At 43.2% G+C, this 24,542-nt stretch overlaps 1 protein-coding gene, 1 long non-coding RNA gene and 1 pseudogene across 4 annotated transcripts in view; 2 read left to right on the top strand and 1 right to left on the bottom strand.

The window, feature by feature from the left end:
- Window positions 1-2,964, bottom strand: part of LOC120058543 (ankyrin repeat domain-containing protein 50-like) — a 56,734-nt gene extending 53,770 nt beyond the window's left edge. For both annotated transcript variants that reach the window (XM_039007325.1, XM_039007324.1), the window contains exon 1: window positions 2,764-2,964. The gene's annotated coding sequence lies outside the window, so the exon portion shown is untranslated. The remainder of the gene's footprint in view (window positions 1-2,763) is intronic.
- A 1,033-nt stretch (window positions 2,965-3,997) lies between these two features.
- Window positions 3,998-9,283, top strand: LOC120058554. Of its 2 annotated transcripts, none has more exons than XR_005478022.1 (3): window positions 3,998-4,151; window positions 5,253-5,275; window positions 9,235-9,283. It is a non-coding gene; the product is annotated as an uncharacterized LOC120058554 (long non-coding RNA). The 2 variants fall into 2 exon arrangements; XR_005478023.1 differs by lacking the exon at window positions 9,235-9,283 and adding an exon at window positions 5,382-6,064.
- A 3,414-nt stretch (window positions 9,284-12,697) lies between these two features.
- On the top strand, window positions 12,698-23,721 carry LOC120058553 (annotated as a pseudogene).
- Window positions 23,722-24,542: the final 821 nt, after the last annotated feature.

The following is a 24,542-nucleotide window of genomic DNA, read 5'->3' on the forward strand; positions in this document are numbered from 1 at the left end:
TGACCCAGATAGGATTCCCTCAATATTTCTCTGCTGTCCAAAAGCTATCAGGTTGAATTTTCGTGATATAAAAAATAATAATATAAATATAAATAATATAAATATAAAACTTTTTAGTTGCAGAAAGTTTTCATACCCCTTGATTTATTCCACAGTTTGTTGTTACAGCCTGAATTTCAAAATGTATTAAATATATGTTTTCTCACCCGTTAGGGTTGGGGAGAAAAGATAAGCCATTCTAGTTAAATTTGTCTTTTGTTTCTGTTTGTACTTCTATCCATGTCATTAAAGACTGTCTGCTGTCATTCTGATCTAAGAATATTACTCCTGCTTATTATGAAGAAAAAATACATCTGTTTAACTTTGTAAACTAAAGGTGTGTTTAGAATTATTTTTGTTGTATTAATGCTATTTAATCTCTCCTCAGACTAATATTATTCTGTTTGTCCTGTGGGTACCTTTGCCACTGTTCCACCCCTTGTGTATTTGCGCTGTCATGGTGTATCAAAACATAATAACCCATTGTGACAAAGTGTAAACATGATTTTAGAAATGTTTGCAAATGTTTTGAAAATGAAATACAGAAATATCTAATTTACATAAGTATTCACACCTTTGAGAAAATACTTTGTAGAAGCAGCTCTGACAGCTGTGAGGCTTTCTGGGTACGTCTCTTAAGAGCTTTGCACACCTGGAGTGTACAATATTTGCACATTATTCTTTTCAAAATGTTTCAGACTCCTGTCAAGTTGGTTGTTCATCATTCCTTGACAGCCTTTTTCAAGTCTTGCCATAGATGTTCAAGCAGATTTAAGTCAAAACCGTAACTAGGCCACTCAGGAACATTCTATGTCGTCTTGGTAAACAACTCCAGTGTATATTTGGCATTGTGTTTTAGGTTATTGTCCTGCTGAAAGGTGAATGTATCTCCCAGTGTCTGTTGGAAAGCAGACTGAACCAGGTTTTCCTCTGGGATTATGTCTGTGCTTGGCTCTAGTCCATTTCATTTTATCCCCAAACAAACGTCCTTGCCGATGACAAGCATACCCATAACATGATGCAGCCACTACCATGCTTGAAAATATGAAGAGCGGTACTCAGTGATGTGTGTTGGATTTGCCCCAAACATAAGGCTTTGTATTCATGACAAAGTTAATTTCTTTTCAGTTGTATTTTAGTGTATTGTTGCCAACAGGATGCATGTTTAGGAATATTTTAACTCTGTACAAGATTCCTTATTTTCCCTCTGTCAATTAGGTAAGTATTGTGGAGTAACTACAATGTTGTTGATTCATCCTCAGTTTTGTCCTATCACAGCCATCTGTAACTGTTTTACAGTCACCATTGGCCTCATGGTGAAAATCCCTGAGCGGTTTCCTTTCTCTCCAAAAATGGAGTTAGGAAGTATCTTTGTATTGACTGGGTGTATTGATACACTATCCAAAGTGTAATTAATAACTTCACCATGCTCAAATGGATATTCTATGTCTGCTTTCTTTTTTTTTTTTTACCCATCTACCAATAGGTGCCCTTAGTTGCGAGGCATTGGAAAACCTCTCTGGTCTTTCTGGTTGAATCTGTGTTTAAAATACACTGCTTGACTGAGGGACTTTACAGATAATTGTATGTTAAACACTATTATTGCACACAGAGTGAGTCCATGAAACTTTTTATGTGATGTGTAAAGCACATTTTTACTCCTGAACATATTTAGGCATCGCCATAACAAAGGGGTTGAATACTCAAGACATTTCATCTTTTCATTTTTTTTTACTAATTAGAAATATTAGAAAAAACATAATTCCACTTTTGACATTATGCGATATTGTGTATAGGCCAGTGACACCAAATCTCAGTTGAACCCATTTTAAATTCAGTCTGTAACACAACACACTGTGGAAATGGTCAAGGGGCTGTGAATGGATTCTGAAGTCACTGTGTTTGAAAATGTCTACATTCGTCAGTCTAAACAAAAAAGCTTTTTAACTTCTGTCATGGAAATAGTAGTATTTCCTGTTCCGACGTCATTAACGGTTTCTCTGCCTTTAGTTTTCCATTTGGGTCTATTCTATTTCCAGAAAAGCCAAGGATAGTTCGATAGGGTTGTGGTTTTTAGGGAGTGATATTGGTTATTGTAGAAAACGTTTCATTTTCTTCCATTTTGTTCCAAACTATGAAGTTATTGATGTTCTTAGCTTTTATTAATTTTGAAAAAAAACGAAAACGTGAAAAGATTCTGTGAAAAAAATTAAAAATAATTCTGGGGATTGAGAATGCGAATACAACAGAGGTTCTCAAAGACCATGACTGACATAATGAACGTTGCTCTGGTTTGAACCTAAACTCCAGGTCATGTAAATATGAAGGAGATAAGGACCACGTACTGCATGTCGTTAATTATTATTGTTTTAAATGGCCATGGCCACCCTGTACAGTTGGGCCCATGCAAGAGCAGGGTTGAAGGCATGAACTTAGAGGTGGAAAAAGGTAACTATTTGCTATTTGAAGAATCTCAAATCTAAAATATATTTTGATTTGTTTAACACTTTTTTTTGGTAACTACATGATTCTATATGTGTTACTTCGTCGTTTTTTGATGTCTTCACTATTATTCTACAATGTAGAAAATAGTAAAAATAAATAAAAACCATAGTGTTGTATAATGTTTGACCCCGGCAGTGTATAATACCGTTCAGGTAATCGGTGTGTCCAGACTCTTAGGAATTTGAAATTCTGCTCTTAATCTGATTTTAAGGAATTTACCTTCAAATTTGATGATTTGATAATTCTCTCGTCTTCTCGGCGGAGGAACTGTTTCGGCTGTTGACGAGTTAGCCCCATTCATCATCAACGCATCTTGGCGACAACATCAGCCTTTCCAGACTCTGAAGTCAGGAGGACTTTGAGTTAGGTGTCAGTGTCACGTCCTGACCAGAGTTCTTGTGTGTTTTGCTTGTTTTAGTGTTGGTCAGGACGTGAGCTGGGTGGGCATTCTATGTTGTGTGTCTTGTTTGTCCGTTTCTGTGTTCGGCCTAATATGGTTCTCAATCAGAGGCAGATGTTTTGTGTTGTCTCTGATTGGGAATCATATATAGGTGGCTTGTTTTGTGTTGGGGATTGTGGGTGGTTGTTTCCTGTCTCTGTGTTTTCTCTGCACCAGCTAGGACTGTATCGGTTTGCCACTTTTTGTTATTTTGTATTGTTGTAAGTGTTCACTGTTTCGTTTAATTAAACATGTTGAGCACTGGCTACGCTGCTTGTTGGTCCGATCCCTGCTACACCTCCTCTTCTCTTGAAGTTACAGTCAGCCAGGCTGGAACAATCAAGCACTTCAAAATTATAAAGGGTTTAGGGTTAGCCCTTTATAACAATGTCTCGAGGACAGACTTCGTAAATATTGAGCGTCTGACAAAATTACGAAAGATTTTAGCTTTTGAGTTTATGCTGCACCTTTTCCCTTTTTAATGATGATATGACTTTATCCCACAACACTGCATTTCTCAATTGCTCAGAAAACAGATCTCTCTCTCTCATCCTAAAAATGTTATATGATCCCTGACCCCCTTTACCCTCATGTCAATCATTAACCATTACACCCACCCCTCAGCTCACCGACCGCCGACAACCGCCCACCACAATACCCCCCCCCCCCCCCCCCCCCCAACCCCATCTCCGGTATAAAGGTCCAGCTGCAGCCCAGGCAACTTTACACTGTGCTCTCTCCAGAACTTTCTCCTGGACACAGACGACTGCTCTCTGTCTCTCTGTCTCTCTGTCTCTCTGTCTCTCTGTCTCTCTCTCTCTCTCTCTCTCTCTCTCTCTCTCTCTCTCTCTCTCTCTCTCTCTCTCTCTCTCTCTCGCTCTCTCTCGCTCTCTCTCTCTCTCTCTCTCGCTCTCTCTCTCTCTAGCTCTCTCTCTCGCTCTCTAGCTCTCTCTCTCGCTCTCTAGCTCTCGCTCGCTCGCTCTCTCTCTCTCGCTCTCTCTCTCTAGCTCTCTCTCTAGCGCTCTCTCTCTAGCTCTCTCCCTCTCTCTCTCTCTCTCTAGCTCTCTCTCTCACTCTCTAGCTCTCTCTCTCACTCTCTCTCTCTCATCATGGGACTGCTCTCCCAGACACTGTGCCTGGCCCTGGCTTTCTGCCACGTCGCCCCACAGTAAGTAGCCACGCTGAGCATTCTGCGCTCACCCTCATATTCAGTGTGGATATTATTTATGCATTATAGAGATGTTGTTAGTGCCAACCATAATGTCTAGGTGACTTCAGATACGACTAGTTGAAAACATGCTTTCAGATTTGTTTGTCTGGTCTGGTCACACTACAGTGGGATGTCAATAACACAGAGGACAGTAGGCTGGTCACACTGCAGTGGGATGTCAATAACACAGAGGACAGTAGGCTGGTCACTGCAGTGGGATGTCAATAACACAGAGGACAGTAGGCTGGTCACACTGCAGTGGGATGTCAATAACACAGAGGACAGTAGGCTGGTCACACTGCAGTGGGATGTCAATAACACAGAGGACAGTAGACTGGTCACTACAGTGGGATGTCAATAACACAGAGGACAGTAGGCTGGTCACTGCAGTGGGATATCAATAACACAGAGGACAGTAGGCTGGTCACTGCAGTGGGATGTCAATAACACAGAGGACAGTAGACTGGTCATTGCAGTGGGATGTCAATAACACAGAGGACAGTAGACTGGTCACACTGCAGTGGGATGTCAATAACACAGAGGACAGTAGGCTGGTCACACTGCAGTGGGATGTCAATAACACAGAGGACAGTAGGCTGGTCACTGCAGTGGGATGTCAATAACACAGAGGACAGTAGACTGGTCACTGCAGTGGGATGTCAATAACACAGAGGACAGTAGGCTGGTCACACTGCAGTGGGATGTCAATAACACAGAGGACAGTAGGCTGGTCACTGCAGTGGGATGTCAATAACACAGAGGACAGTAGGCTGGTCACTGCAGTGGGATGTCAATAACACAGAGGACAGTAGGCTGGTCACTGCAGTGGGATGTCAATAACACAGAGGACAGTGGTCTGGTCACACTGCAGTGGGATGTCAATAACACAGAGGACAGTAGGCTGGTCACTGCAGTGGGATGTCAATAACACAGAGGACAGTAGGCTGGTCACACATGTTTTGTGCTTTCTCAAGGCCTGATTATATAAACATGTTTTCTATCTGGATCAACTGTACACTGCTGAGATAACAAGGTCTGCATTTCATCTTGTCTTTTCAGGAACCTTGAAGTCATTGTGAAAGGTGAGTTTGAGGAAAGGAAAGGGAAGGGGATACCTAGTCAGTTTTACAACTGAATGTATTCAACTGAAAGGTGTCTTCCGCATTTAACCCAACCCCTCTGAATCAGACAGGTGCGGGGGGTCAACCTTCATCAACATCCACGTCTTCGGCGCCCAGGGAACAGTTGTTGTTGGGGGTTAACCGCCTTGCTCAAGTGCAGAATGGCAGATTGATTTGATTTTGAAGGCAACCCTGCCATTAACTACTTGTCATTTTCAATTAGTTTATTTCTATGTTATGACCTGGTTCAAAGGCTATACCGCATCAAGTGCAATGTAAGAACAATCAACACAGACAACTGAGCAATGGTCGCTAATATCCAGAGAGAAAACACCACTGGCATCATATTTCGCTGGTGTATTTTGTCAGAATAAGATCAATCAGGATAGATTTCACTGGGTCTTGTGGATTTGGCCGTGTAGGCTTGGTTATCAGCTGGGTGAAATTTAGCTCAGCACAAATATCTTTCAAAACAATTCAGACTAAGATCGTTCATTATTAATAGTTCAAAGTTATCATTCTTAGATAGCAAGTCAGTTTGTCAGGAGAACATGGGGGAAGCCAAGGGAGCAGGGCGATTTAAATTCCCACTAACGTTAGCTGGATATTAATACCAAAGCCAACATAGGTTTTCAAACTGCTTAGGAAGCTGCTAAGGAGCCTTTTGGTCCTAGACTTCACGCTCCAGTATCACTTGCGGTAGCAGAGAGAACAGTCTATGACTTGGGTGACCGGAGTCTTTGACAATTTTTTTAGGCTTTCCTCTGACACCGCCTGGTATAGAGGTCCTGGATGGCAGGAAGCTTGGACCCAGTGATGTACTGAGCCGTACACACTACCCTCTGTAGCGCGTACGGTCAGATAGCGAGCAGTTGCCGTACCAGGCGGTGCTCTCGATGGTGCAGCTGTATAACTTTTTGAGGATCTTTTTATAACTTTTTATAAACGGATAAAGGATAACTTTTTGTGGACACCAAGGAACTTGAATCTCTGAACCTGCTCCACTACAGCCCTGTTGATGAGAATGGGGGAGTGCTCGGTCCTCTTTTTCCTGTAGTCCACAATCATCTTCTTTGTCTTGATCACGTTGAGGGAGAGGTTGTTGTCCTGGCACCACACTACCAGGTCTCTGACCTCTTCCCTATAGGCTGTCTTGTCGTTGTCGGTGATCAGGCCTACCACTGTTGTGTCATCGGCCAACTTAATGATGGTGTTGGAGTCGTGCCTGGCCGTGCAGTCATGAGTGAACGGAGTACAGGAGGGGACTGAGCACGCACCCCTGAGGGGCCCCTGTGTTGAGGATCAGCGTGGTGGATGTGTTGTTACCTACCCTTACCACCTGGGAGCGACCCGTCAGGAAGTCCAGGATCCAGTTGAAGAGGGAGATGTTTTGTCCTAGGGTCCTTAGCTTATTGATGAGCTTTGAGCGCACTATGGTGTTGAACGCTGAGCTGTAGTCAGTGAATAGCATTCTCACATAGGTTTTCCTTTTGTCCAGGTGGGAAAGGGCAGTGTGGAGTGAAATAGAGATTGCATCATCTGTGGATCTGTTTGGGCGGTATGCAAATTGAAGTGGGTCTAGGGTTTCTGGGGTAATGGTGTTGATGTGAGCCATGACCAACCTTTCAAAGCACTTCATGGCTACAGACGTGAGTGCTACGGGTTGGTAGTCATTTAGGCAGGTTACCTTAGTGTTCTTGGGCACAGGGACTATGGTGGTCTGTTTAAAACATGTTGGTATTACAGACTCGGACAGGGAGAGGTTGAAAATGTCAGTGAAGACACTTGCCAGCTGGTCAGCGCATGCTCGCAGTACACGTCCTCGTAACCCGTCTGTTGACCTGTTTAAAGGTCTTACTCACATCAGCTGCGGAGAGCGTTATCACACAGTCTTCCGGAACAGCTGGTGCTCTCATGCACGTTTCAGTGTTATTTGCCTCGAAGCGAGCATAGAAGTAGTTTAGCTCGTCTGGTAGGCTTGTGTCACTGGGCAGCTCTCGGCTGTGCTTCCCTTTGTAGTCTGTAATGGTTGCAAGCCCTGCCACATCCGACGAGCGTCAGAGCCGGCGTAGTACGATTCGATCTTAGTAATGTATTGACGCTTTGCCTGTTTGATGGTTCGGCGGAGGGCATAGCGGGATTTCTTATAAGCTTCCAGGATAGAGTCCCGCTCCTTGAAAGCGGCAACTCTAGCCTTTAGCTCAGTGTGGATGTTGCCTGTAATCCATGGCTTCTGGTTGGGGTATGTACATACGGTCACTGTGGGAACGACGTCATCGATGCAATTATTGATGATGTCAATGACTGATGTGGTGTACTCCTCAATGCCATCAGAGGAATCCCGGAACACTATTCTCCCAGACCTTCCCGCTGAAAAACATCCCCACAGCACGATGCTGCCACCACCATGCTTCACTGTGGGGATGGTGCCAGGTTCCCACCAGATGTGATGCTTGGCATTCAGGCCATAGAGTTCAATCTTGGTTGATCAGACCAGAGAATCTTGTTTCTCATGGTCTGAGAGTCTTTAGGTGCCCTTTGGCAAACTCCAAGTGGGCTGCCATGTGCCTTTTACTGAGGAGTGTCTTTCGTCTGGCTACTCTACCGCAAAGGCCTAATTGGTGGAGTGCTGCAGAGATTGTTGTCCTTCTGAAAGGTTCTCCCATCTCCATGGAGGAACTCGAGAGCTCTGTCAGAGTGACCAATGGGTTCTTGGTCACCTCCCTGACCAAGTCCCATCTCCCCCGATTGCTCAGTTTGGCCTGGTGACCAGCTCTAGGAGGAGTCTTGGTGGTTCCAAACTTCTTCCATTTAAGAATGTTGGAGGCCACTGTGTTCTTGGGGATCTTCAATGCTGCAGAATTGTTTTGTCACCCTTCCCCAGATCTGTGCCTCAATAAAATGCTGTCTCGGAGCTCTACGGGCAATTCCTTTGACCGTATGGCTTGGTTTTTGCACTGTCAACTGTCGGATCTTATATAGACAGGTGTGTGCATTTCCAAATCATGTCCAATCAATTGAATTTACCACAGATGGACTCCAATCAAGTTGTAGAAACATCTCAAGCATGATCAATGGAAACTGGAGGCACCTGAGCTCAATTTAGAGAATCATAGCAAAGGGTTTGAATACTTACGTAAATAATGTATTTCTGTTTTTTTTATTTTTAAATACATTTGCAAAATGTTTAAACCTGTTTTTCGCTTCGTCATCATGGGGTATTGTGTGTAGATTTCTGAGGATTTTTATTTAATTGAATCTATTTTAGAATAAGGCTTTAACATAACGTGGAAAAAGTCAAGGGGTCTGAATACTTTCCAAAGTAACTGTACATAATAGACTGATAATCTTCAGCTTTACTTATGAAACAGCCTACAAGGCAGAATCCTGATTTATAGACCTCTGAGGTTGCTTATGAATCTAAACAAGCTCTGTGGCTGATATTGTATCTGATCAGCCCGTCAGCAAGGGAGTTCACACACTCTGTACATTTTTTATATTATCCATAAATATGACTTATAAACTTATCAATTCATTTATAAAGCATGATGTTAGTATGACATGTACAATCAATAAAAACGTTGATCAATATATCATCAATACTTCCACTTCCATTCATAGAGTTTATTTTGTGATCTCGACAAAACAGCTTTTGTTATGTCGTGATCATAAAGGTAAATAACATGAAGGAATATTTGTTTTTGGTCATATGTCTTCTCTGGACTTGCGTACTATATAAATTCAGGGGGGAAAAAAGAAACTACCCTTTTTCAGGATCCTGTTTTTCAAAGATAATTCTTAAAAATCCAAATAACTTCACAGATCTTTATTGTAAAGGGTTTACCCCCTCCAGGTGTCGCCCATCCTCCCCATTATCCCCTGTGTATTTATACCTGTGTTCTCTGTTTGTCTGTTGCCAGTTCGTTTTGTTTCGTCAAGCCTACCAGCGTTTTCCCCTCTGCTCCTGTCTCTCGATTGTTCCTGTTTCCTAGTTTTCCCGGTGTTGACCATTCTGCCTGCCCCAACCCTGAGCCTGCCTGCCGTCCTGTACCTTTACCCCACCTTTCTGGATTACTGACCTTTGCCTGCCCTTGACCTGCATTTTGCCTGTCCCTGTTCGATTAATATACTGTTGTTACTTCGATGTTGTCTGCATCTGAAACGTGATACGACCTTAACCCAATTGAGATCGAATGGGATGAGTTGGACCGCAGAGTGAAGGAAAAGCAGCCAACAAGTGCTCCTTCAAGACTGTTGGAAAAGCATTCCAGGTGAAGCTGGTTGAGAGAATGCCAAGAGTGTGCAAAGCTGTCATCGAGGCAAAGTGTGGCTACTTTGAAAAATCTAGAATCTAGAATATATTTTGATTTGTTTAACACTTTTTTGGTTACTACATGATTCCATGTGCTTTTTCATAGTTTTGATGACTTCACTATTATTCTACAATCCCAGTGGGCTACAAAAATAAAGAAAAACCCTTGAATGAGTAGGTGCCCATACTTTTGACTGGTGCTGTATGTGGACACTCGTTCAAATGAGTGGATTCGGCTATTTCAGCCACATCCGTTGCTGACAGGTGCATAACATTGAGCACACAGCCATGCGATCTCCATAGACAAATATCGGCAGTAGATTGACCTTACTTAAGAGCTCAGTGACTTTCAACGTGGCACCGTCATAGGATGCCACCTTTCCAACAAGTCAGTTCGTCAAATTCCGGCCCTGCTACAGCTGCCCCGGTCAACTGTAAGTGCTGTTGTTGTGAAGTGGAAACGTCTAGGAGCAACAACGGCTCAGATATAAACAATATAAAAGATACCATACATTTTCAATACGCACAAAAAGCTTATTTCTCTCTAATTTTGTTTTACATCCCTGTTAGTGAGCATGTCTCCTTTGCCAAGATAATCCATCTACCTGACAGGTGTGGCATATCATATCATTACACAGGTGCATCTTGTGCTGAGGACAATACAAGGCCTCTCGAAAATGTGCAGTTTTGTCACAACAATACAATGCCACTAACGTCTCAAGTTTTGAGGGAGAGTGCAATTGCCACGCTGACTGCAGAAATGTACACCAAAGCTGTTGCCAGAGAATTGAATGTTAATTTCTCCTCCATAAGCTGATTACAACTCCATTTTAGAGAATTTGGCAGTACGTCCAACCGGCCTCACAACCACAGACCACGTGTATGGCTCAGTGTGGGCGAGCGGGTTTGCTGATCTCAACGTCGTGAACAGCATGGCCCCATGTCGCAAGAACATATACACACTTTCTGGAAGCTGAAAAATGTCCGCCCTGCTAGAGCTGCTCCGGTCAACCGAAAGTGCTGTTATTAAAAGGTAGAATGTTTAGGAGCAACAACGGCTCAGCCGCAAAGTGGTAGGCCACACAAGCTCACGGAACATAACCGCTGAGTGTTGAAGCGCATAGCGTTTAACAATCGTTTGTCCTCAGTTGCAACACCCACTACCGACTTCCAAAATGCCTCTGGAAGCAACGTCATGAAATGGGTTTCCATGGCCGAGCAGCCGCAACACAAGCATAAGATCACCATGCGTAATGCAAAGCGTCGGCTGTTCTGGTGTAAAGCTCGCCACAGTTAGACTCTGGAGCAGTGGGAACATGTTCTCTGGAGTGATTAATCTTTCCCAGAAGAGTCGAGGCTGTTATAGCAGCAAAGGGGCGACCAAGTCCATAGTAATGCCCAGGATTTTGGAGTGAGATGTTGGGGATGGTCATCTGCACACAGCAGAGACACATAACAGGGGGGGGGAGCTGAAACAGCACATTGTGAGAACAGCAGAGACACATAACGGGGGGGGGGGGGGGGGGGGTTAAAACAGCACATTGTGAGAACAGCAGAGGCACATAACGGGGGGGGGGGGGGGGCTAAAACAGCACATTGTGAGAACAGCAGAGGCACATAACAGGGGGGGGGTTAAAACAGCACATTGTGAGAACAGCAGGGGCACATAACGGGGGGGGGGCTAAAACAGCACATTGTGAGAACAGCAGGGGCACATAACGGGGGGGGGGTTAAAACAGCACGTTGTGAGAACAGCAGGGGCACATAACAGGGGGGAGTTAAAACAGCACGTTGTGGGAACAGCAGAGGCACATAACAGGGAGGGGGGTTAAAACAGCACATTGTGAGAACAGCAGAGGCACATAACAGGGGGGGGGGGGTTAAAATAGCACATTGTGAGAACAGCAGAGGCACATAACGGGGGGGGGGGGGGGTTAAACAGCATATTGTGAGAACAGCAGAGGCTCATAACAGGGGGGGAGTTAAACAGCACATTGTGAGAACAGCAGAGACACATAACAGGGGGGGAAGCTAAAACAGCACGTTGTGAGAACAGCATAGGCACATAACGGGGGGGGGGGGGGGGGGGGGGGACAACATGGTAGCAGTACCAATCAACAATGGCATTGTTTTCAGTTAACCTCTTACTGCAGTGGGCTAAATCAGGGTCACACATAGGGATTCTGGGTAGTCTTAAACAAATCTACTTTGAAACAGAAGTATATACACCTCACACACACGTTTATGGGCTTTAAAAAAAAAAAGACGACACCTGTACCACGTCAGGTATAGAGTTGAAATGTATTCAATGTTGAGTTTGCATCCCAATATTACACGTTATTTACATCACAGAAGACTGAACTATAACACAACTGTTTGACATAGAAACACCAGATTTTCAGTTTGAAAAGAAATTATGCTTATTCATCTGAAATACCCAAAAAAGGCCACTATGTAATTTTATATAATTCCAAATAAACTGAAAGTTACCAACATTATGGTAGTTTACTGGTCAACTTTGAAAGTTTCCAGTACTATACCCTCCCTTTGTATCAGGAATCGAGGTAAGACCCAGATGCAGACACGTAAAATAATCCAACAGGGGCAGGCAATAGACAGGTCAAGGCAGGCAGGGGTCAGTAAACCAGAAGTGGGGCAACGGTACCAGACGGCAGGCAGGCTCAGGGTAGGCAGAGGTCAGCAATCCAGAGGTGGGGCAAAGGTACAGGTCGGCAGGCGGGCTCAGGAAGAGTGGTCAGGCAGGCGGGCTCAGAGTCAGGACAGGCAAGGGTCAAAAACCAGGAGGGAGAGAAAAAGAGAGACTGGGGAAAAGCAGGAGCTGAGAACAACAACACTGGTTGTCATGACAAACAAGACGAACTGGCAACAGACAAACAGAGAACACGGGTATAAATACACAGGGGATAATGGAGAAGATGGGCGACACCTAGAGGGGGGTGGAGAAAGTCACAAAGACAGATGAAACAGATCAGGGTGTGACACTTTGAAAGTTTCCAGTAATACACCCTCCCTTTGCAACCCTAGCTGGACCAGATCACCATGGAGCCCAGATGGACCGTTGTGAAGAGATTGAGTTTGATGCGATCACCCCACGGACGCCAAGAGAATCACCTACTTCTTCAAGGGTAACTAACTGACACGTTCCATTATGCACCACAATTTAAATAAGTAGCTAGGTTTCCATCCAATTGGCGACAGATTTTCATGTGAATATTCAAAAGTCCGCAAAAATGAAAATATAAGTATTTTCCTCACCAGTCGTGCGTTTCCACCAAACGGATTTGTAGCAGATTTAAAAATCAATGCGTGACGATGTAGTGCACTGTAACGATCGTCTAAGGGAGGAGACCAAAACATAGAATGTCCACCCCAACTCACGGCCTGACCAAACCAAAATAGAGACATAAAAAAGGATCTCTAAGGTCAGGGCGTGGAGATGTAGTGCACACAAAATGTACTTTTTTCACTTATGTTTTTATGTACCTAATAAAAATCGAAAGTTCAATGTGTTTCCCCATCTCATTTTCAACTCTAACGATTTAGATTTGTCACAAAAAACTGTTAAGTTAAATAGCAAATGTTCCTGGTCTTGGCATCTGTGCTCTAGCCAAGAGCTGGCAGACACAGAGCGGTTAGGCCAGTCTACATGATGAGATTATTATGGACAATGAGACCCTTCTATATTTATTGGAAAAAGAGCATAAAGATTACCGTGCACTTTCACAACCCTGTGAAGTTATAGCATCATTTATTTTGTCAGTAGCCTAATTAACTGTGTGGTTTCCCGAGTCGTAGTTTGAGGACCACACACCGTGCCATCACTTTATTTAACTAGGCAAGTCAGTTAAGGACAAATTCTTATTTACAATGACGTTCTACCAAAAGGAAAAAGGCCTCCTGCGGGGACGGGGGCTGCGATTAAAAATATAGGACAAAACACACATCACGACAAGAGAGACAACACAACACTACATACAGAGAGAGACGTAAGATAACAACATAGCAAAACAGCAACACACGACAACACAGCATGGTAGCAACACAACATGACAACAACATGGTAGCAACACAACATGACAACAACATGGTAGCAATACAACATGACAACAACATGGTAGCAACACAACATGACAACAACATGGTAGCAGCACAACATGACAACAACATGGTAGCAACACAACATGACAACAACATGGTAGCAACACAACATGACAACAACATGGTAGCAACACAACATGACAACAACATGGCAGCAACACAACATGACAACAACATGGTAGCAACACAACATGACAACAACATGGTAGCAACACAACATGACAACAACATGGTAGCAACACAAGATGACAACAGAACAACATGGTAGCAACACAACATGACAACAACATGGTAGCAACACAACATGACAACAACATGGTAGCAACACAACATGACAACAACATGGTAGCAACACAACATGACAACAACATGGTAGCAACACAACATGACAACAACATGGTAGCAACACAACATGACAACAACATGGTAGCAACACAAGATGACAACAGAACAACATGGTAGCAACACAACATGACAACAACATGGTAGCAACACAACATGACAACAACATGGTAGCAACACAACATGACAACAACATGGTAGCAACACAACATGACAACAACATGGTAGCAACACAACATGACAACAACATGGTAGCAACACAACATGACAACAACATGGTAGCAACACAACATGACAACAACATGGTAGAAACACAACATGACAACAACATGATAGCAACACAACATGACAACAACATGGTAGCAACACAACATGACAACAACATGATAGCAACACAACATGACAACAACATGGTAGCAACACAACATGACAACAACATGGTAGCAACACAACATGACAACAACATGGTAGCAACACAACATGACAACAACATGGTAGAAACACAACGTGACAACAACATGGTAGCAACACAACATGACAACAACATGGTAGCAACACAACATGACAACAACATGGTAGCAACACAACATGACAACAACATGGTAGCAACACAACATGACAACAACATGGTAGCAACACAACATGACAACAACATGGTAGCAACACAACATGACAACAACATGGTAGCAACACAACATGACAACAACATGGTAGAAACACAACATGACAACAACATGGTAGCAACACAACATGACAACAACATGGTAGAAACACAACATGACAACAACATGGTAGAAACACAACATGACAACAACATGGTAGAAACACAACATGACAACAACATGGTAGCAACACAACATGACAACAACATGGTAGCAACACAACATGGCAACAACATGGTAGAAACACAACATGACAACAACATGGTAGCAACACAACATGGCAACAGAACAACATGGTAGCAGCACAACATGACAACAACATGGTAGAAACACAACATGACAACAACATGGTAGCAACACAACATGGCAACAGAACAACATGGTAGCAGCACAAAACCTGGTACAAACATTATTGACATGAAGTTATATCAATATTTGTGCATAAAGGCGTTTCCCCCGCCATTTCTCACATAATTAATTTTACAGACACAAAAAGATCCCACCGGGTCAAATGAACAAACGATCTGTCGGCATTCATAAAATTGTACTGAAACTTTATTTAAACTTCACTTTATTTTTTATATACGGTATGACTTTACTTGCATAAAAACTGTGGATGGAAACGTGGTTAATGAGTGACGTGGTTAATGTGGTTAATGAGTGACGTGGTTAATGTGGTTAATGAGTGACGTGGTTAATGTGGTTAATGAGTGACGTGGTTAATGTGGTTAATGAGTGACGTGGTTAATGTGGTTAATGAGTGACGTGGTTAATAAGTGACGTGGTTAATGTGGTTAATGTGGAAACGTGGTTAATGAGTGACGTGGTTAATGTGGTTAATGAGTGACGTGGTTAATGTGGTTAATGAGTGACGTGGTTAATGTGGTTAATGAGTGACGTGGTTAATGAGTGACGTGGTTAATGAGTGACGTGGTTAATGTGGTTAATGTGGAAACGTGGTTAATGAGTGACGTGGTTAATGAGTGACGTGGTTAATGAGTGACGTGGTTAACGTGGTTAATGTGGAAACGTGGTTAATGAGTGACGTGGTTAATGAGTGACGTGGTTAATGTGGAAACGTGGTTAATGAGTGACGTGGTTAATGTGGAAACGTGGTTAATGAGTGACGTGGTTAATGTGGTTAATGTGGAAACGTGGTTAATGAGTGACGTGGTTAATGTGGAAACGTGGTTAATGAGTGACGTGGTTAATGTGGTTAATGTGGAAACGTGGTTAATGAGTGATGTGGTTAATGTGGAAACGTGGTTAATGAGTGATGTGGTTAATGTGGTTAATGTGGAAACGTGGTTAATGAGTGATGTGGTTAATGTGGAAACGTGGTTAATGAGTGATGTGGTTAATGTGGAAACGTGGTTAATGAGTGACGTGGTTAATGTGGAAACGTGGTTAATGAGTGACGTGGTTAATGTGGTTAATGAGTGACGTGGTTAATGAGTGACGTGGTTAATGAGTGACGTGGTTAATGAGTGACGTGGTTAATGAGTGACGTGGTTAATGAGTGACGTGGTTAACGTGGTTAATGTGGAAATGTGGTTAATGAGTGACGTGGTTAATGTGGTTAATGTGGAAACGTGGTTAATGAGTGACGTGGTTAATGTGGTTAATGTGGAAACGTGGTTAATGAGTGATGTGGTTAATGTGGAAACGTGGTTAATGAGTGATGTGGTTAATGTGGTTAATGTGGAAACGTGGTTAATGAGTGATGTGGTTAATGTGGAAACGTGGTTAATGAGTGATGTGGTTAATGTGGAAACGTGGTTAATGAGTGACGTGGTTAATGTGGTTAATGTGGAAACGTGGTTAATGTATCATGTGTCTATGTACTGATTTTTTTTTTTTACTTTCAAATAAAATCAATCAATCAATCATCAGCCATGAACCCCATCTGTCTCTCAGTATTGATGAGTCATAATTCGACTATTATCTATTATTGGTCAGTATTATTATTGATCAGTATTATTATTGATCAGTATTATTGCTACTATTGTCACGGATCCCTCCGGGAACTTTCATTACGCTCACCTGTCCCCTTTTCCCACGGATTAGTACTTGTATAAGTGTGCCCTTTGGTTTCCATTGGGACTGTTGATTATTGTTACAATGTCCGTTAGTGCGTGTGAGTACCTGTGCTGTGTGTTTTTGAACTTTCGTGCCCTTGTGGATTGTGCAGATGATTCCGGGTCTCGTCCCGTGTGTTAATCATTGTGCGCGTGTGTTATTTATTCGAGGTACTCCTCGCTCTTTTGTTTTGGGTTTCTACCCTGTGTTTTGTTATATGTTTGTTTGGTCTTCGTCCCCGTGCCTTTACACGGCGCACCGTAATTTGGGCTTAATTAAAAAACCTTTTTACGCATTCCTGTATCTGTCTCCCGAATCATTTATGCCAACGTGACAACTGTTATTGATCAGGATGTTTAGATGCATCCCAGACCTCTCTAGAAAACAGTGATAGAAAGTTGTTGCCTAGTGGACGATCTTTATTAATCTGAGTTGACCGACTGTGTGGATTTGCTTCTGCCAGGTGACCACATGTGGGCCGGCTTCCACGGTCCCTCTGAGCTGATCAACGGTTCCTACAAGGAGCTGGACGAGCATCATCACCTAGGTCACATTGATGCCGCTTTTTGTCTCCACCAGCCTAACGATGAAGACCATCTGCATACCTACTTCTTCCTGGTATTAACATTTCACTTCCTGTTTTTACCATTCCAGTGAGCAAAATGTGTCGAACGACGTCTTTTCAACGTCTTTTAAATCCCCAAATTGATTTTCAACTCCTAGGGATATCTACTGAAACATTGGCAGGGTTGGGTAGGTTACTTTCTAAATTCTAATTTGTTACAGTTGCTAGTTACCTGTACAACATTGTAATCAGTAATGTAACTTTTGGATCATCCAAATTCAGTAACATAATTGGATTACTTTCAGTTACTTTTGGATTACTTTCAGTAATAGGCATTTAGAAGAAGACAAAAACGATCCATCAAACGCATTTGGTGTGTCATCGTAGTGGTCTCTGATTGTTGGTCATCATTTGGTGTGTCATCACAGTGGTCTCTGATTGGTAGTCATCATTTGGTGTGTCATCGTAGTAGTCTCTGATTGGTGGTCATCATTTGGTGTGTCATCGTAATGGTCTCTGATTGGTGGTCAGACTCACTCAGGTGGAACAATTCTGAATTAAAAACAAAGATGTAATAATGTAATTTTTTGTCAAACATCCTTTCTGAATTTAAAAGTAATCCAAGAAGTAATCATTTAGTTTTTCAAAAGTATCTGTAATATTTTCTGGTAACGTAACTGATTACATTTACCGTTGTTTGTTGTTGTAATCAGATAACATCTCTCCGGGAAGAAGAAGAAGGGCGGTGGTGTATGTTTCATGATTAACGACTCATGGTGTGATTGTAACCACGTACAGGAATTCAAGTACTTTTGTTTACCCAACCTAAAATACATTCACAAGCATTTTGCTTCACCCGCAATAACATCTGCTGAACACGTGTATGTGACAAATACAATATGATTTGATTTGACATGTAACTAATTACATCAGTTCCTCCACAAACCTGAACATTGGTCCTGTCCAGAAACACCCTCTATACCCAGATATTAAAAAGACTGGATTGGCCTTAACAATATGGTAGTAGCTCCACCCTCTTCTCCTGCATCTCCCCCTCTCTCCACTCTAGGACAACAAGGTACTAAACGATATGGTAGTAGCTCCACTCTCCTCTCCTGCATCTCCTCCACTCTCCTCTCCACTCTAGGACAACAAGGTACTATACGATATGGTAGTAGCGCAACCTTGCCCTCTGATAGGTTATAAAGATTTCTCTCCTCTCTCCCACTCTAGGACAACAAGGTACTATACGATATGGTAGTAGCGCAACCTTGCCCTCTGATAGGTTATAAAGATTCCTCTCCTCTCTCCTCTCTAGGACAACAAGGTGTTCAGCTACCATGAGCGTAGCCATGTCCTGGAGACGGGCTTCCCCAAGGACATCTCTGAGGTGGCCTACCTCTGACCTCTGTCCTGTGTTTCTCTGGTGCAGGACACCAAAGTGTTCAGCTACTACAAGCACCAACTGGAGACGGGCTTCCCCAAGGACATCTCTGAGGTGTTCCCTGGTATCCCTGACCACCTGGACGCCGCCGTGGTGTGTCCCAAGGGGAGATTGTCGCCGAGACTCTGTCATATTCTTCAAGGGTAATAAATGTCCCATATCTCTATCAAATCAACAATCAATCTCTATCAAATCAACAATGCGCAAATGTAGCATTTTGAATTAAAAACATTTAAATACCTGTCCTCTGTAGCTCAGTTGGTAAGGCGCTTGCAATGCCAGCATAGTGAATTTGATTTCTGGCACCACTCATAAGTAAAACATTTATGCACACATGACTGTAGACGGCTTTGGATAAAAGCTAATATATAATGCTATTATATATTATTGACTCCAACCCTGCTTCCCCCCCAGTGCATAACGTGTTCCACTTTGACACATACACTAAGGCTACACTAAGAAGGTAAAGGCTACACTAAGGCCACACTAAGGCTACACTAAGAAGGTAAAGGCTAGCCAGTTGGACCCACCTCCCCAACTGCACCTCAGCCCTTCGCCGGTCGGATCACTACTACTGTTTCCATGGACACCAGTTCACCAAGTTCCACCCTCGGTCCGGAACTGTGACGGGGAAGTACCCCAAAGACGCCCGCGACTTCTTCATGAAGTGCCCCAACTTCAGTGAGTCCAGGGGGTGCAGCTGAACAGAGATTTCAAACACAGCTGACATCTTAAAGTTGACCAGACATTTTGTATGGTTGTTATTAAAGGTAGACTCAGCAAGAAAATAAATAGCAGTAGTGTGTGAATCTCTTCAACAACTACTTCTTCGCTGTTTTATGTCCCGTAGCTACCACGTTGTACTGTAGCAGCGCGAAGCGAACCCGTGCAGTGAACCCGTGCAGCGTGAAGCGAACCCGGGCAGCACCGTGCAGCGTGAAGCGAACCCGTGCAGCGCCGTGCAGCGTGAAGCGAACCCGTGCAGCGTGAAGCGAACCCGTGCAGCGTGAAGCGAACCCGTGCAGCGTGAAGCGAACCCGTGCAGTGCCGTGCAGCGCGAAGCGAACCCGTGCAGTGCCGTGCAGCGCGAAGCGAACCCGTGCACATGCGCAGATAGCATTCCGCTACACCCGCAATAACATCTGCTAAACACGTGTATGTGACCAATAACATTTTATTTGATTTGTGTGACTGTGTGAGAGAAAAGTCTTGCATCGCTGAGCCTACTTTTTTTTAATGTGCGTCTGGTGAAGTTTCTGATTTGATCATGATGCCACCCTGGCCGTTTGAGCGACCACACGGAGAGGGAGCGTTGCAGCCACGCCCCCCTGGACGCCATGACAGAAGACGCCCGGAGAAATCCTTCGCCTTCAGAGGTGTGTATGGCTTTGTTTTGACCCGGTGTGTGTGTGTACCTGTGAGTATTCATATTGTGTTTAACCTCTGGTTGTGTACCTGTGTGTGTATTCATATGGTTGTATTAACCTGCACTGTAGCCTTTTATTGTAAAAGACAAATGTTTTGACCTATCTGGTTAAATAAAGACAAAATAAAATAAATACTCCTATCTTAAAAACCTCTTGGCAATAGGGGGTGCTATTTGCACTTTGTAATAAATTCGTTCCCAAATTAAACTGCCTCGTACTCAATTCTTGCTCGTACAATATGCATATTATTATTACTATTGGATAGAAAACACTCTCTAGTTTCTAAAACCGTTTGAATTATTTCTCTGAGTGAAACAGAACTCATTCTGCAGCACATTTCCTGTCAGGGAGTGAGATTTCAGAAATTGAGGTCCCTGTTCTGAGGTCAGTTTATAAGTCCCTATGTAAGCCATCGGGCTACATGCACTGCATACGTCTTCCTCTAGATGTCAGTAAGCGGGGAGAATTTGAATGGAGTGGATTGCGCAATCTGGGGCCCTATATAAGACCGTGGAACGGAAGTACCGTTCTTTTCAACGGTGCGCCTGGCGCATCAGGGACATCACAATGGCCTTCTGCAAAGCTTTCGTTTTAGCAGTTCTGTATCTCCGGTCATGTTTTTATTCGTTATAGTTGTTAAAGACATCATAAGGTAGTTAATTTAAACCGATTTATAGCAGTTTATATCAGTTTATTGCGATTTTCCTGGATTTCTTTGTGATGCGCTTTCACGAGTTGGACACCTCTCCAGTGGGTGGCTAACGTTAGCGGCTATTTCGACAGGACAAGAGGACATCTTTCAACCAAAAGACGATTGTTCTGGAGAAAGGACACCTTGCCCAAGATTCTGATGGAAGCTCAGCTAATAGTAAGCAGTCTTTATGCTGTTAATTCGTACTTATGTTGACAAATGTCAAATAATAATTCCGCCATGAATTATGGTGCGGTCTCGCTTTAGCGCACGCTGTATTGCGCAGTAACGTTAATTTTAAAAATCTAACACAACGATTGCATTAAGAACTAATTTATCTTTCATTTGCTGTCCAATCTGTATTTTTTTGTCAAGTTTATGAATAGTTTTCGATTAGATTAGGTGCCTCTCCAAGATGGCGCCGGACAGATTGCTTGAAGTTTTGGCCACTAATCACATTGTATAACCACGATTTGTGCCGCTAAATATGCACATTTTCGAACAAACTCTATATGCATTGTGTAATATGATGTTATAGGACTGTCATCTGAAGAATTCTGAGAAGGTTAGTGAAAAAATTTATATATTTTGGTGGTTTATACGTTATCGCTATTTTTAGCTTGAATCAATGCTGTTGTGATGTTTGCTATTGTGGTAAGCTAATATAACGCTATATTGTGTTTTCGCTGTAAAACACTTAGAAATCTGAAATATTGTCTGGATTCACAAGATCTGTGTCTTTCATTTGCTGTACGCTGTGTATTTTTAAGAAATGTTTTATGATGAGTAATTAGGTAATACACGTTGCTCTCTGTAGTTATTCTAGTCGCTTTGGTGAGAGTTGTGATGGTGGCTGCAATGGTAAACTATGATTTATACCTGAAATATGCACATTTTTCTAACAAAACATATGCTATACAATAAATATGTTATCAGACTGTCATCTGATGAAGTTGTTTCTTGGTTAGTGGCTATTTATATCTTTATTTGGTCGAATTTGTGATAGCTACTGATGGAGTAAAAAACTGGTGGAGTAAAAAAAGTGGTGTCTTTTGCTAACGTGGTTAGCTAATAGATTTACATATTGTGTCTTCCCTGTAAAACATTTTAAAAATCAGAAATGATGGCTGGATTCACAAGATGTGTATCTTTCATCTGGTGTCTTGGACTTGTGATTTAATGATATTTAGATGCTAGTATTTACTTGTGACGCTATGCTAGGCTATGCTAGTCAGCTTTTTTACTGATGGGGGTGCTCCCAGATCCGGGTTTGGGAGGAATTAGAGGTTAAATCTTTCCAAAACTGTCTGCCCGCTTATTACAGGTGATTATTACTTGCAGAAGAATGGGTGGAGTAATGATGGCTGGCATGCCTTCCCAATCGCTCAAACCTTCAAGGAACTGCAGAGGTGACAGCAGCCTTCTTTTACGCTGGCCACCTGCACTTAATCAAGGTGAGAGAGAGGGAGGGAGGGAGGGAGAGAGAGAGGGAGGGAGAGAGGGAGGGAGAGAGGGAGGGAGGGAGGGGGAGGGAGAGAGAGGGAGGGATGGAGAGAGAGAGGGAGGGAGGGAGGACGATGGGAAGGAGAGAGAGAGGGAGGGAGAGAGGGAGGGAGAGAGGGAGGGAGGGAGGGGGAGGGAGAGAGAGGGAGGGATGGAGAGAGAGAGGGAGGGAGGGAGGGAGAGGGGGGGAGGCAGAGAGAGAGAGAGGGAGGGAGGGAGGGAGGGAGAGAGGGAGGGAGGGAGAGAGGGAGAGAGGGAGGGAGGGAGGAAAAGGCCATGGGCCCCATCACACATTAGCTGGAGCTGATTTCCAGTGTTTGTCCCTCGATGGGCTTCTTCTAATAACAATAACAATAATTGTATTTATATTTATATTATATTGATATTTCCACCTTTTACATAGTGAGGTGGGAAACTCGCCTCTTACACAACCAATGTGTAGCACCCACTTGTAATGTTTCTTCACTGATGTATGTTGTGCCAACAGGAAGAGCAGCTGTTTCTGTATGAGTCTGGTGGGCAGCTTTACCGCCTGGTGGTGGGATTCCCCTGTAAGATGCGCTGGAGATCCAAGGCCCGCTGGACACTGCTTTTAGCTGTGGAGAACATTCCATTTTGCACGTCATCAAGGGTGCGGTACTAACCTTCTTTATTTCCCCCCTCCATACATTTACAGGCACGCGTAGAGCGTAGTGTAATGTATACCGGAAAAAGTATTAACATATAAACACAACAATCATCACTTCCGTGTCACATGACCTGATCCCCATACCTGGGTCGTATTTATTAGTGTTCATCGTAGCAAAACGTTTTAATAAAAACAGAAAACCAAAGCAATCGTTTTCTTACAGGTATTCTTACCCTCTGTTTCAGTCCATTTGGTGCCCTAATGAATATGACCCTTGTCACATGATAAGATCTTCATTCCTCTCCAATGCAGTGAACCAGATGTTTGACATTGAGCTGGTCTCCACTCCGAGAGGAGTGGTCAGGGAGTCCAGGCTGCCCTTCCCCGAAGGTGGACGCTGCCGTGTGTGGCCCCGACGGAATCAGGGTGTTTGTGGGAGCAGGTTACTTCCACTACGAGACCCCTATGCTGCTGGCTTACAGCAAGATCATGCCCTGAGCCACACAAGATATCGCTGGAGATGTTTGGCTGTGGATGTAACGGATGTGAAATGGCTAGCTAGTTAGCGGGTACGCGCTAATAGCGTTTCAATCGGTTACGTCACTTGCTCTGAGACTTGAAGTAGGGTTTCCCCTTGCTCTGCAAGGGCCGCGGCTTTTGTGGAGCGATGGGTAACGCCGCTTCGTGGGTGACTGTTGTTGATGTGTGCAGAGGGTCCCTTGTTCGCGCCCGAGGTCGGGGCGAGGGGACGTACTAAAGTTATACAGTTACATGGACACCATGGGACGAATCAGTCGCTGACTATGCACGCCCCAAATCCTCTAACTTGAGATCCTCTTAACTCTGACTTTTGCCTTATTCATTCAGTAGCCCTGTCCAGCAGTCAAATGACCTAGTGGCCTCATGGGTGGAATGTTATTCATATTTTTCATAATTTTATAAATAATAAACGTAATTAAAAGAATATGTGGATAAATCTGGTGTTTCTATGTCAAACGATTTTGCTATGATTCAGTCTTCTGTGGTGTATATAACGTGTAATATTGGGATGCAAACTCAAAATTGAATACATTTCAACTCTATATCTGACATGGTACAGGTGTCGTCTTTTTTTTTTAAGCCCATAACCATGTGTGTGAGAAGTGGATACTTTTGTTTCAAAGTAGATTTGTTTAATATTACCCAGAATCCCTCTGTGTGACCCTGATTTAACCCACTGCAGTAAAAGTTTAAGGTCACTGAGAGTTTTGTATTTAAACTTGAGTCATTCATGTGTATCTCAAGTTATCCTGATGATTTGATGAGGCATCGATTGGGTTAAGTCAAGACTGACAGTTTCTGATCAAATGTACCGTGTTTTCATTGAGAATTTAATGTCAGTATTTATATTTGCAACCAGGAAGAATGATCCTACCTCATATCTCTACTTCTACTTCTATATCTAATGTTAAATACA

The sequence above is a fragment of the Salvelinus namaycush genome, chromosome 13 (assembly GCF_016432855.1).
Source record: "Salvelinus namaycush isolate Seneca chromosome 13, SaNama_1.0, whole genome shotgun sequence".
Taxonomy (NCBI): Eukaryota; Metazoa; Chordata; class Actinopteri; order Salmoniformes; family Salmonidae; genus Salvelinus; species Salvelinus namaycush.